Source organism: Mirounga angustirostris, unplaced genomic scaffold (genome assembly GCF_029215605.1).
Source record: "Mirounga angustirostris isolate CCGP_5_RB_7025 unplaced genomic scaffold, mMirAng1.0.hap1 SCAF_7, whole genome shotgun sequence".
NCBI lineage: Eukaryota > Metazoa > Chordata > Mammalia > Carnivora > Phocidae > Mirounga > Mirounga angustirostris.
The window spans coordinates 122764812-122780605 of NW_026991715.1; positions in this window are offsets into that span (position 1 = coordinate 122764812).

A 15794-nucleotide genomic window follows, 5' to 3' on the forward strand; every position below is an offset into this window, starting at 1 on the left:
ATGTTGTTTGAATATTTTCCCCTTCTTGCTAAGAAGCTTCACGTTCCCACGAGAACCCAGAGGTACCCCAGTCACATGGTGTTCTTCCTGTAATATTTTGTCCTGTACAAACAATAGGATGCCAATTATCCAGCCTTAACATGACAAACAATAAGTTACTATGACAATTTTATTTTTGGTGAACTGATCCTATGAAATTAGAAGTTTGGAAAGAACCACATGCCTAAAATTCATCCTGTTTATCTCCTTTTCAAGAGGGTTTGTCTCCATACTGTTGTAGGTACCCAAGAAATAATTTTTTTTTTAAAGACAATGATATAATCTCCTTCAGAAAATCCTGTTTTCCCTCCAGTCTCCCTACCTTTCTATACTCACACAAATTATTTTTTACATAGACTTGTCCTAACCTGTATGATGCTAGCTAGGGACTTAAATACAGTTACTTCATTGTATCTTAAGACAGTTTCCTCTTTCTTAGTTCTCAAAGAAGAAATAACATTGTCATCTTTTCTCCTTGTTCTATTGTAGTTACATATACTGTGTTACAAAATATATGGCAGTTACAGGAAATGGCAGGCAATTAATGGAAATTTTTGCTTCTCCTGGTACATAAGTAGAGGGATTTAAGGTACTCTTTTTTTTTTAAAGATTTTATTTATTTATTTGAGAGAATGAGAGACAGAGAGCACGAGAGGGAAGAGGGTCAGAGGGAGAATAAGACCCCCTGCTGAGCAGGGAGCCCGATGTGGGACTTGATCCCAGGACTCCAGGATCATGACCTGAGCCGAAGGCAGTCACCTAACCAACTGAGCCACCCAGGCGCCTGGATTTAAGGTACTCTTTAAGGTTTTCCTTCATTTGTTTTCAGTTAGGAACTGTGACTCACCTGGATGATGTTTCCATTATATATATATACACATATGTATGTATATATCTACAAACATATATGTATACATATATGAACATATGTATATGTTCTAATAATGCTTCTATTTCCTTGAAAATGGTTCAGGCTAAAAAGCTGTGGCCTGGGAAGCTATCAATGACAACAAAGATTATTTCAAAAGGGCTCAGGAGCCAATTAAATAGGCTTCCATTAATTGGAGCATCATAATGGGTTATAAATAAAATGGACTAGACACATCAAATGCTTTTAAATCCATTAATTCATAATGATACTTATAAATGTTGAAGGATGCTAGCGAACCGACTTAGTATTTTGGAAACCTGTAAATAAAGGAAAAGAATCATTTCTTTATCTGTCTTTTCCCTATGAACTATATCTCAAGTAGCCTTATATGGATGATAGGAATCCTTTCTTTATAGCAATATTCTAGTTAATAAGTGGTGAATAAATGACAAAATTAGAATATCACCATTTTGCAGCTCCTAATGAAATAATGGATCTAGGCAGTGGCCACTTACGGCTGTTAACATCATAAAGTGAAAGATAACTCATCATTATATACTTCCTGGTGGAAGTACATATCACCACCCATGAAATATGAAATAGCTTTGCCAAAGAAATTGAACCTGATTTTCACGAAACATCCAGACTACCTACCAATACACAGCAATACAGAGAACAGAGGAAAGAACATAATATACCATGGGAAAACAAATGGCAAAATCTGGACTGAAGAAAACTGAAGGACTAAGAACCTGGCTTTATTAAGAAAATCTGTAAGGAAAAGAAAAAAAGATTAAAAGGAAATCTATAGTTTTAAACCTTTAAGATACTTAAGAGATATATCAACCAAGGAAACTATATGGACTTTATTTGAATCCCATTTAAAACAAATTATTTTAAAAAGACCCACAAAACAGTTATAAGACAAAGAAATCTGAATACAACTGGATATTAATTTTAGTTATTATAGTTCTAGAATACATGATCCTTTTTCTAAGGAAACAGATTCTAGGTTTCCATTAAATTTTCTCTTTTGTTGTATATTTTTGTGAACATATTAATCATAGTTATTTTTAAAGACTGTTTCTGATAGTTCCAATATTTGAAATACCTGTGAGCTTTTTCCTTTTCCTTTTAGTTTTGGGCATGTTTCTGGGCATACTTGGTAATTCTGATAAAGTTGTTGCTGCATTTTCTTTAGAGAGGAGATACTTTATCCTCTGGCTAAATATGGATGAATAACCTCATATCAATCAGTTTGCTTCTGGTTTATCTCAGGCTAGGTCGTAGCCCTCTGGGGTTCAGATTGAGAGCCTGGGGAGTTGTCATGACCTGGTAAGGCCCTGGGTTTCTTTTTTCTTCCCTTCCCTTCCCTTTCCTACCCTTCCCTTCCCTTCTTTCTCTTTCTTTTCTTTCTTTCTTTCTTTCTTTCTTTCTTTCTTTCTTTCTTTCTTTCTTTCTTTCTTTCTTTCCTTTCTTTCTCTTTCTTTCTTTTCTTCTCTTTCTTCCTTCCTTCTTTCCTTCCTTCCTTCCTTTCTTTCTCTTTCTTTTTCTTCCTTCCTTTCTTTCTTTCTTTCTTTCTTCTTTCTTTCTTCCTTTCTTTCCTTCTTTCTCTCTTTCTCTCTCTTTCTTTCTTTGTCTCCCTTGCATTTTAAGAATGCTGAAAGCTCTGCTCAGCTTTTCAGCAGTGTTTTCCTTGGGTTCTTGGCTTCTTGCCCTGCACATCTAGAGATATGGCAACGACCTCAAGAAGGAATCAGCAAAGAGTGTTGGACTCATTTTCTTGTGATCCCTTCACTTAAGGTTCTTAATTTCTCAAGTCCTGGTCATTGTTTTTTCCCCAGGTCTAGACTCCAGCTTTTCTCCTTCCAGTGTTGTGAGATGCCTGTCTCTGCTTCTCTGCCTCTTTACAGAGGCCCTCTACCTTGTTTCTCAGTCTCTCACTTTTGGAGCTGAAGAACTGGCATATGCTGCAAGAGAAATGGCAGCATGAAGAATATTGAGCTTCCTTCCCCTTGGGTCTTGGCCTTTTCAGTCATGCCTGCCCCCAGACTTCTGGATGACTTCAAGCATCAGAGATATATCTCATCCATTGTTGATAGTCTTTGGAGAATTGCGCTATTCTGTCACAAGCTACTCTGTTGCATCCACAAGCAGAGGTTCTCTCTGACTGGGTGTTTGATGGAAACAGGGAGTTACTCTTGATTATTTTAAGTCTGTAATGACATTGTGATTTTGTATGTTTAAAAAGGTGACTCTTGCAAATACAGAAAATGAAATATTTGAAATATTTACATAATAATGTTTTGCTTCAAAATAATAAGGGGAAGGGGGAGTGGGTAAGGGATGTAGATGAAACAAGATGTGCCCTGAGTTCATGATTGTTGAAGCTGCCTGATGGACACATGGAAATGAGTTATAGTATTCTTCTTACTTTTGCTTATGCGGAAAATTTTCTGTAATACAAAGTATAGTAAATAAGTAACATGTAGTCTTTATACTCTTGATTTTCTTTCAACAGGCATGAAATTATCCTTTGAGAAACAGATTAAGTTAAGCAATTTCTATAGAAAAAACAACCATATATTGAAAATAAAGAAATATACCTTCTTAAATATAGAGGCACAACCACTAACAGACCTACTACATTACCTGTTAGCTGAATTCAAGGGAAATTTATGACAAAAGAATAATAAATTGACATGAGGAACACAGTGCACTGGGACTCAGGAGAGAGCACAAATTTCTGAATTCAGGAGGTAGCCCATGCTGAGTAGGAAAAGCACTAGGATAAGTTTTGGTTCTGCTTTACTGAGCTCCCCATAGACAGATCAGGAGAGAAGATAGCAAGGAGCCTATTTCCTGACCTAGATTAACTGAAAGTTTAGTCACAGTTCAAGATTATACTTAATTTATGAAACTACAATTAGAAAAATGATGGTACTTCTTTCGTTTCTCAACAAGGAACTGTCTACTTTTCAGCACTTTCCTATGGGATTTCAAAGATTCAAAAATGCCAGGGGAGAGATGTGGAACTCAGTACATATCATTTTGGTTTTTCCTCCTCCAAGTCTCCATCACATGTTATCCAAACAACATTGGATTAAAATAAACATCAAGGAATTTCCATGAGGCAGCATGAGCTGATTAAATGCTCTCCTCACTGTTTGCTTTCTTCAGTCTCTGCTCACCCACCCAGCAGTAGGGGCAGGCAGGAGGTCTCCAGAGGACTGTGGTGGGGCAGCTGTCCTGGCTCATAGTATTCTAGGGAAGGATATCCTGCCATCTTCCTGTCTCACAGGGAAACTCATTATTTGAGCAGAAATGTTTAGAGGTTATGTGGATTCTTTTGGCCAGATAGAAATTATCCCAGTCTGGGAAGCTATTGAGGCTATTCACATGTTACTGTTTTCCGATTATCTCTCTTTTGGTTTTTGTTCTATTTAATTTTATTATTTCTGTATAGGAATGGTACTAAAAATCCAACCTTGAAGAAAACAGTAGAGTAGATTGTAGGGTAAGTGCAAAGCTACTTCTTTTTGTAGTCACATTTCAGATGGGGATTATCAGAATTCAAAACTGAAATGAGTCTAAGTGGATTTAGCTAGTATCTCAGATTTTAAAATGAAAAGATATTATATCAGCTAATTGAAAATACATAATGAGTTATTGTTTAAATTTCTCAAGGCATCTCTACCTTCAGTAAGTGGCAACAGATAATTGTAATAAATGTATGTTTTTGATCTTACCATATGTGCATATCTAACACATATACATATGTACATATAATACATAGTATTGGAACATTCTTTTACATTCTAATAAGCAAGTGCAGAAAAAGTCCACCTACTGATAAAGCAGGATATGTACTAGTAATTTTTATAACGTAGAAGATCTTACACATTTTTGGAGACAATTGGAGGTATCCGGAAGACAGCATGCTATGGTACTTAGATGTCAGAGGCCCTGGATTCTACTGTAAACTCTGCCACTAACAAGTGGTATGATCTTCATTAAGTGGATGTACTTACCATGCCTCAATTTCCTTATCTGCAAAATATGTTAGATTAAATCTCCTCAAGTTTTTTAGCTGAAAATTACATGATTTTATAATGTGTCATCAATGATTTTAATGGAATAACTGTATGTTTCCCTATAACTATAAAATAGACCCTCAGAATAGTAGATTTTGGCAAAAGAATTAAGGTAAATTGAACCCTAATGCCAATTACTGTTAGTGTTGAGCAATGATAATTATGATGGAAAATATCTAATCTGTATTGTATGATTACCATATATTAGACACTGAGCTATATGCTTTACACACCTATTTAACTTTACATCCCTATGGGGTAGATACTACTATTATTATTCCCATTATACAGATAAGAATACTGAGAAAAGAGAGGATATATAATTTTTCTATAGTCACTCAGCCAGGATGTGGTAGAGCTAGGATTTGAACCTAGGGTAGATTGTCTCCAGATCCCACACTCATTAGCCATGGCTGTTCACTGCCACCGTACAGTATTTTGCTCTCTATGGCCTTTTATTACTTTCTTATTATGTTGTGAATCTTTAACCTAAGGTTATATCTAAAATGTAGAATGAAAGAATATTTTATATTTTCAATGTGCTTTTTTTTTTTTTTAAAGATTTTATTTATTTATTTGAGACAGAGAGAATGAGAGACAGAGAGCATGAGAGGGAAGAGGGTCAGAGGGAGAAGCAGACTCCCCGCCGAGCAGGGAGCCCGATGAGGGACTCGATCCCAGGACTCCAGGATCATGACCTGAGCCGAAGGCAGTCGCTTAACCAACTGAGCCACCCAGGCGCCCCTCAATGTGCTTTAAGATTTATAAAATGTTATTATACTCTTTGTCTCATCATACAGTCAAAGTGGTCCTCGGAGTAAGAGTAGGTATATTATCATTATTTTTTATAAGGGATAGCAGAGACAGAGAAGGGCCTTTGCTAAGCTTTTATGAATAGATTTCAGAGCTGGGTTTCCACCTTTAGGACTGTATCTGCGCACTGCTTCATCTATTGTGTTACTTCTAATATAAATGCAGTATTTTCCACAGTGAGATAAAAAAACATCAAATCCATAAAATAATTATATAATAGCATTTCTCAGATATTAGTACATTTGAGCAATGGGACAGTTTCCAATCAGGTTGAAAGAAATGAGATTCTCTCTCTTGATTTTGGGAGATCAAATCATCTGCATCAATTATCTTCAGGGACATTGAAATATGTACAACAGACGATGATAATATATTTTTACTTATGTGCTTTGTTTTTTCATTATTTAGGTAAAGGGCAGACTGATAGATAAGAAGGATATTGAATGGTTTCTAGTTGTCAATTCAAACAAGTATGTCATAGGCAAATGACCAAATGAAAGTCAGTTAATGAATGGAGTTGCCAGTGGTTGGACTGAATCAATAGCTGAGACAAAGTCCCAGATCTGGGACCTGCTGTTGAAGCGGCCATAGTCCTACAGACTGAGGATAATAAAAGCTCTCTCTGTGATCAGTGATTGGAATATTTGAGTGAGTAGCTCAGTTACATAGCCTCTTTCCCATCTGCTTTCCTCTTGTGGTAGGGTCATCATTTATTTAGTAATTTACTGAAGGCTCACAATATGCAAGTCACCATGAGGGCAGTAAGGACTTCAAAGACATACAGAAAATCCAATCTTTGACCTAGAGGATCATTTAGTCACCATAGAAAGCAATCAGTCAAGATAGAAGTCATGAGTTCAGGAGAGGTTTCTCCAAAATTATAAAATTGGTAGAATAATTAATGTGCTTAAATGTATGGAGAGGGTATTTACACACATTAGGGAGACCTTGGGTCCAAATTATAAAAACATATGAAGCATTTCAACAAAGGAAAGACAGTTATCCTGCTCAATTTTGATATGAACTTAAAACTGCTATAAAAATAAAGTCTATTAAAATCTCCAGAGGGGGGAAAATATGCAAGAGAAGAAAGGTAATCATGAGGTACTATATGGCATACCTGTGAATGGCATTTCCATGTCCGTAAGAATGTAGGAAGTGAGTATTTCTCTATCCAAAATTGCAAAATAAAACCATTGGGAAGATAGGGTGTTTGTGTCTGTATAAAACACACATTAAATCTTATATAATAACGAAAAATTTTAAAAGGTTTTATTTACTTACTTGAGAGAGAGAGAGAGAGGAGGAGCAGAGGGAGAGGGACAAGCAGACTCCGCACTGAGTGTGGAGCCCGACTCTGGCCTCTGTCTCATGACCCTGAGATCATGACCTGAGCTGAAATTGAAAGTCGGTCACTGAACCAATTGAGCCACCCAGGTGCCCCCTTAAATAATGAAATTTTTAAAAGCATCCTTAGCATGCACTCCCTTCTAGATGTGTTCTACTACTTACTTTATTTGCATTCTCTATTGATGTAATAGCAATTAACTAGAATAGTAATATGTTTTAAATATTATATGAACATATACTGGGGAGTGTTGGTAAAACACTGGGCCAATTAAATCTTTTAAGGTTTTTGCCTAGGTCAATATTGTTGAAAAATATGAAAGGACATAACAATATTTTGATAGGACTGACTATCATAAAAGTAAATAGCATTAATATTGCTATTATTTTCAAAGATGCTTTTGAATTAAAAGAAGTACTTTCCCATATTAAATAAAAAGTTTGGGCTCGTGTGCAAATAATGATGATACTAAAAATGATGTGACACATGCTATATGCAGGGCTCTCACAGAGTGTGTTGAAAACCAGAAGAGAGAGAAAATCTTCCCAGGGTTAGATAGATGATCAGGGAAGATTAGTGGAGTATATTGAATTTGCACCCACACAGTGACTACAGAAAGCTTCACATGATGTCATACCTTTGTAGCGTTGCCAGTCTTTAGTAAACTTTTTTCTCTTTCTGGTTTCCTTAAATGTATTTTATTTTTGAAGTTTTACTATTTCACTTTTTAAAAAATTTTATTTTATTATGTTAATCACCATACATTACATCATTAGTTTTTGTGTAGTGTTCTATGATTCATTTTTTGCGTATAACACCCAGTGCTCCATTCAAAACATGCCCTCTTTAATACCCATCACCAGGCTAACCCATCCCCCCACCCCCCTCCCCTCTAGAACCCTCAGTTTGTTTCTCAGAGTCCATAGTCTCTCATGGTACTGTTTCACTTTAATGTATCTAAATATGTTCCTTTTATTCTGCTGCTTGTCCTTCTTGAACTTACCATCCAAGTTCTTTATCAATTCTGAAAAATTTAGTCATCACCATTTCAAATATAGTTTCTCTCCTGTTGCCATATGGAACTCCATTGGATGTATTTTAAACCTTTCATTCTTACCTTCCATGCTTTTGGGTTCATCATTTCACTTTGTCTCTCTTGGTTTCATTCTAGGAATTTTCTTTCAGTTCACTAAGTGTAGCAGTTTGTTACTGCTGCATAACAAACCAGCCCCAAACTCAGTGGCTTATAACAATTAGCATGTAGTATTGTTCATGAACCAGGTCAGCAGATTGATCCTTCTGTCTCCATTGGGCTCACTTTTGTATCTCGAGGCAGCTCTGTGTTGACTCTGTGGCTTTGCTGATTTGGGCTGGTTTCTGTTAAAGTTCCTGGGGCTCAGCTGGGATGACTCAGCTCTGTTCCAGGTCATCTCTCCTCCTCTAACAGGTTAGCCTATCAATATTCTCATGGTGGTGACAAGGTTACAATAGAACAAGTAGAAGCACACAAAGCCTACCCAGGCCTAGGCTAACATCAAGAATCCTAGGCATTTTTGCCTTTGGAAACCTTACTCCATAAAAAAGTATTAAAAATTATATTTTACAACTGCCTTGGCATAAATATAAGTATAATCCAGACTGGATTCATTACCACAGATTTGTTATATTCATCTTTATCCCAGTTTAAAAAAATAATATCAAAACGTTTTGTGGCCCCTCCAGTTTTTGTGGGTCCTGGGCATTGTGATTCCCATGCCTAATGGATTAGTCAGCCCTGCACACCTTTACCTCTGCTGCATCCTTTTGACCAAAGCCAATCAAAACGCCAGTCTCAGACTGGAAGACTGGGAAAATAGACTTCGCCATTTGATGGGAAGATCTGCAAAGTCACATTGCAGAAGGTATGATTATAGGGAGGGATGAAGAATTGAGTCCATTCTGTAATCAATTTCCCACATCACCTTTCTCTTCCTGTAAATTTGATCTATTTAGTTCATCTGCTGTTTTGTTTCTTGCTTGATTTTTTTTGCTCAAGTTTTCTTCTCTTTTTTTGTTTTCCAAAACATTTAAAATATACTTATTTTGTGTTTTGATTCTAATAATTTTAAGTACTAAAGGGCTTACAAATCTAATTGTGCTGTTTTTGTTTCTGCTAGTTCCTGCTCTTAGGGACTTTTTTTTTTTTTTTTTTTTTTTTTGTATAATTTGGCAACTTTGGCTTGATGGCATGTTCTGTTTGCTTTTGGCTTTTGCCAGATGCCCAGGATATTAAACTCAGAACTATATGAAGTTTGTTTCTTGGTTTGGAGTCTTTTGGTCACACACTGACTGAGTAGGTAATATGCATTCAACTGCCAGTCCACAAGGATCCAGTTGATCCTCAGGGGAGATGTTTTCCCTCACCTGGAGCTGAGGCAGACACTGTTAGGTTTCTTTGCTACCTCTCTTTTTTCAGAAGCAGGTAATTTTTCCTTTGGCTTACCCAAAGGGCTCGAGGCCTTTTTTCCCTCTTTTTCCCTGAAGGATCCTATAAAACAAAGCACTAAGTTTCTGCTACTGACAAATGCCCCTAGGTAAATCCATCTCTCCTGAGCTTGCCCACCACTGCATTTCTAGTATTTTTTTTCTTTTTATTTTCTTACCTCCTCTCCCTTTCTCTCTCCCTCTCCCTCCCTTCCTTCTTCACTTACTTCCTTTCTTTTCTTCTTTCTTTCAGAGTAGTCTGTTAGTTTCCTGCGAACTTGGCTTTTCATTAAAAAAAAAAGTTTGTTACATTGTACCTATCCTTTATAAGTACTCTATAGTTGGATGGCTTTAAAAATATGTAGTCTAAGGACACCTGGATGGCTCAGGCAGTTAAGTGTCTGCCTTCGGCTCAGGTCATGATCCCAGGGTCCTGGGATTGAGTCCCGTGTCGGGCTCCTTGCCCAGTGGGGAGCCTGCTTCTCTCTTTCTCTCCCTCTGCTGCTCCCCCTGCTTGTGCTCTCTCTCTGACAAATAAAATCTTTAAAAAAAAAATGTAGTCTACCACAATGTTGCAAATGGAAGTTAGCTTTACCTGCTTTAAAACACACAAACAAACAAAACAAAAACAAAAACAACACACAAACAAATAAAAATCAGTGAGCAAACAAATTCTACAGCTGCAAGATGGACTTCTAAGAATAGGAAGTGTACTGAAGACCTAAACAAGCTGTTGCTAGGATCTCAGGCTAAAACTCTCCTTGACTCCTTAGCAGTGTTTAATATCTCTCTTCTCCTGCTCTATTTTAATCTTTCCACGCATATTGGGATTTCTTCCATATACCTGTTTCTGTTCTAGCTAGCTCTGCTTCCCCTGTGCATCGTGTTTTTTTGGAAACATTATGCCTCATCAAATTGTATCTGGCCTACATCTTATTTTCCCATGATTTTGTTTTACCCTATCTTGATAAAAAATTAAAAGGAGAAATTGGTAAGAAAATTTCTGTGTATTACTGTGGTTGAAGATGGATTAATGTGTTTCTACAGGAAAAAGGTGTAGGTTAGGTCTTTTTTCTGACATTTAATTACATGTGACCCTGAGGTTATCATTTATCTTCTTTAAGTTTTAGTCTTCTTATTGGCAACATAAGATCTTTCCTATCTGTCGCAACCATCATATTATATAATGCATATAAAAGTGCTTTGTGAATTCTGATGTGCCAAGGAACAAGAGGATAACAACTCTTTACCACCACCTATTTCAGTTCAACAGAGAAACAAATGTAAAAACAATGACAAAAATAACAAAATATGGGGTGCCTGGGTGGCTCAGTTGGTTAAGCGGCCAACTCTTGATTTGGGCTCAGGTCATGAACTCAGGATCCTGGGATGGAGCCCACTGCAGGCTCTGTGCTCAGCAGGGAGTCTGCTTCAGGATTCTCTCTGTCCTTTTGCCCCTTCCCCTGCTTGCTTGCACACTCTCTCTAAAATAAATAAATCTTAAAACACCTCCAACAACATTAAAATATGGCCCTTATTTCAAGGTGCTCATTTTGCAGTGGAGAAGCCCAGATGTAGACCCACGGATGGCCAGTCATGGGGTAGGTGTATACCAGAGGTAAAGAATGAGGGCTGGTGCTGGGGGCACAGAGTAGAGTATAGTCACATTGCCCGAGCTGGGCAGGGATGGGAACTTCCACTACGTGGTAAAACTACAGCAAAGTTTTCTTGGGGGAAAGGACAGTTTCTTGGCAGGCATGATTTGAGAAAGGCATAATACATTTAACAGGGATTTTATGGAAAAACAGTGCCTTAAAACTAGTGTTAAAAAATAAAGCAAAGACCTCCAGAACAAAATTACCACCACCAACAAAGGAAGTCTAAACCATTAACTTGCTAGGCAAGAGAACATATGTCAGTGAAGAAATTTGATTCACTGAGTCATCTGCTGAAGGAGAAAAATCGGGATTTTATATGCTAGAGAGGAGGAGTTCTTAATACACTGAGCATAGAAAACTGGCACCTTGAGAGGGCAGGATGTGTCTGTAGGTCTGTGTATGCTTAGTTAGAATAGTCTTATTTTTTGTAGTTCAGGAAAAGTGTCTTCATTTAGGTCTAGGAAAGATCTGGCATCCAGGTCACTCATAGTTCAGGGAAACTTCAGTTGTTTAGAGCCAGCTGTGATAAAACACAAGAGTCAGTTTTCATATCTCCTGGGCAAGCACTGCTGGAAGTGGAAAATCTTTATTAACATTGGCTTGAGGCAGATGTTATATGTAAAGAAGTGTAAACCATGCCCTAGACTCTGCATTATAGCTAAAAATATGGTCTCTGGACCAGAGCATAAGCATTACCTGAGTACTTACTGGAGGTACACATTCTTACACCCCACTCCAGTTCAGGTGGAACTGAAAATGCAGCTCAGAATCTCCATTTTAGGAGGTCTTCAGGATTTTCATGCAACATTCAACAACAACAACAACTACTTATAAACAAGGTTCTAGAATAGTGGTCCTCCAACTTTGGTGTGTAACAGAATCAACCAGAGAGCTGGAGTCCCAGCCTTATTGGAGATGAAGAGACTGGACCTTTGTATTTTTATTAAGTTCCCCCAGGAGATTCTGATTAACCCAAACTAGATAATTGCTATTATAGAACATGCTCCTCCTATTCAGGATCCATAAACTCAAAATCTGCACTCATTAAAAAGGTGTATTCATTCTCTTTAAAGCTTTTCTTTTATTACAGAATCAAACCACATGTGATGTTGTAATGAGAATTCACCCATTAACAATTACAGAGTCAACAGGATTTGTGACACCTAGAATTTTGGTCACCTGAAAACATATCTAGCATATGTAGGATCTTTTTTTTTTTTTCCACAAGAAAACTGTAAGAAAAAAATACTTCATCTGTGAGAGCATTCCAGTGAGGATAATCTATTAAGAAACAAAGAAATTCCCAGGTTTTTGGAAATGGAGGAAATAGTCAGTTATGATAACTGTTTAATGGAGCAGAGAAAGGGCTAAAGTTCAGCCTGTATTAAGAGAATTTCTCCACATTATTAGGTATCAAGTCATTGTATTTCTTTGTGTTTAACAAATTAGCAACTTCCCCTTTCAGTTAATAATAACTGGCTTTTGTTCTCAAGGTTTCTTTTACAAAAAAGTAAATTTTGGTGTGTCATACTTAAAATCCTAAACAAAGAATGGCCAGCTTTCTCCCACCACTCCTCTCCAGGGCACCCTGATGTCACCAACAGGAAGAGTGAGGTCATTTGCTTTTAATAAACCTAAATGCCCTCAAATATAGGAAATTATTTGGTTATTTCCTTTACTGGATACAAAACCTTATATTTATTAGTCATTTAATTATGAGTTCAGAAATGAATTTGTGATATGGAAGAACAATATTCATTAATAATTAGGGAAATGAGCAATGCACAAAATTTGCTAATAGGTCCAACCCTTCTTTTTCCTGCATGGTAAACATTTGAGAAGGAAATATGCTTTAATAAGATAAGAGGTTTCAGTAGAGGCATATTTGTAACTTCTCCCTGAATAGATTCAACGTGAGACGGCCAACTGTTTTAAGAAATATATTTAATCCTAGCTCATTATTATAACATACTGCTTAGAACATAAAATCCCCCACCTTCTTTTCAAAGCATTACATAATGGGGTCCTCTAAACTAAGACTCCCATTTTGCACTTGAGGAAAAGATGAAGCCAGAAAACCAGAGAAACCTAGCTGTTTGAAGATCTGAGCATCAAAAATAGTTTTCTTGACTTTTGATGCAAAGATCTTTCCAATAAACCGTTTAGCATTGGTTTTGTGTCTGAACAATATATTTGTACAAAGAAACTGGGATGCTATGAAGAATAAAATCTTTAAACGTGTGTGTGCTTTTGAATTCAGTAATTCCACTTCAAGGCCTTTATCCTAAGGAAATACTCAGTAATATGTATCAAGATGTTTGTATAAGAATATTTATCACAGTGCTATGAAACATGAAAAAAATTATAATTCTGACTTCAGCATAAGAAAGGTAGATCATATTAACTGATGAAAAATTTAGAAGGAAATTGAGGCCATTTCTATGTAAGTTTATATACAAAAATAGCAATAAAGTTTATATCAGTCATTTATGATTTAGGGTCAGAATACTCATTCTGGGGAACAGGAAAAGGTAAATCTTTTCTCTGAGGAAAAGCTACATAACCTAGAGATAGCATAGGAAAATAGATGCTACCTTAAAACTATAAGTCCCTCGTTGTTTCATGAAATTTTGTCTCTTCAAGCTATGGAAATAGTATCTTCAAGAAAATCAGTCTAAATCTCAAAAGATAAGAGGTCCCATTAATTATCTGGTTTATGTGACTATTAGTAAAATATTCAGGGCAACCTAAATATTCAAATGTAGGGCATTAAACTGTGGTAGAACTATTCACTGGAATAATATTAACCATTACAATTCTTTTAGAGGAATGTTTAAAAACATAAGAAGATAGTCAAAATGAAATGTTGGGTTTGAAATACAAGATGTTAAAAACAGTACATTCAGCATAATCTTAAATTCATACCATTATATCTACATACATACAGAGAAGGATAAAATGATACCTACTCACATGTTTACAGTGATTATCTGTGTGTGGTAGGATTAGAGATGTTTTTATTTGTTTACTGGGAGATAGAATAGTATATTCGTTATCTATTGCTGGTATACCGAATTACCACACATTCAGCAGCTTAAAACAACACAGAATCCCCTCCCCCCCGAGTTTATTGAGAAATAATTGACATACATCATTGTTGTATGTATGCATGGTGGTTTGATTTACAGCTATTGTGAAATGATTACTACAGTTGGTTGAGCTAACATCCATCTTCTCATGTAGATACAATAAAAAGAAAAGAAAGAAGAAAAGAACAAAGGAAAAAACATTTCTCCTTGTGATAAGAATTGTTAGAATTTAATAATCTCTTAACAAAAAAAAAAATAATAATCTCTTAACAACTTTCCTATATAACAATACAAGTTTATCATCTCACAGTTCTGTAGGTCAGAAGTGCAATAGGCCCAGCTGATTTCTCTGCTCAGGGTCCCATGAGATCCAAATCAAGCTCTTGGCCAGCTAGGGCTCTAACCTGAAAGCTCTGGAGGAAAATGCACATCCAGGCTCTTTCTGATTCTTAAAAGAATTCAGATCCATGTGGTTGGTAATAGGGCTGAAGCTCCATTTTCTTGCTGGCTGTTGCCAGTAGTTGTTCCAGCTTCTAGAGACTGTTGGCATTTTTCTGGCTCATGGCCCCCTTGATCTTCAAAGTCAGCGACAAAGTCAGACTCGACATCTCTTCTGCCTTTGTATTTTATGATACCCCTCTAACTGAATCTGGCTGGAGAAATTTCTCTGCTTTTAAAGCCTTGAGGGATTACATTGAATCCACATGGATAATACATGATTTTCTAAAATTCCACTGGTTAGCAGCCTTAATTTCATCTTCAAAGGCCCTTCTTCCATTTAACATATCATATCACAGGATCTGTGGGTTAAGGTATAGACATCTTTGGGGGGCAGTTCTCTGAACTGCAACAAAGAGTATAATGGTTAATGGCATGAGCTTTGGAGACAGATGACAGGTATACTTTCTTTGTATTCCAAAAGCTGCCACTCAGTATATGTAGATTGTGGGAAAGTTAATCCATTCACAGTCCAGTTGTCTGATGTCCCACAAAATGGGGAAAATAACTGTACCTATTTCATTGAATATTTATGAAGATTAAATGAGATACTACATTAAAAGCATATGGTACAGGAGCGCCTGGGTGGCTCAGTCGTTGAGCATCTGCCTTCGGCTCGGGTCATGATCCCAGGGTCATGGGATCGAGCCCTGTGTCGGGCTCCCTGCTCCGCTGGAAGCCTGCTTCTCCCTCTCCCTCTCCCCCTGCTTGTGTTCCCTCTCTCACTGTTGCTCTCTCTGTCAAGTAAATAAATAAAATCTTAAAAAAAAAAAAAGCATATGGTACAATTGTCAATAAAGTTTAACCATGATATTATCATTGTTACTCTTGACACATTTCTGTTTTTTCTACAATGAACATACATTAGTGATAGTAAAAAAGACAATATAAATTGTTTTAGAAGCAGGACAGCTTAATCTC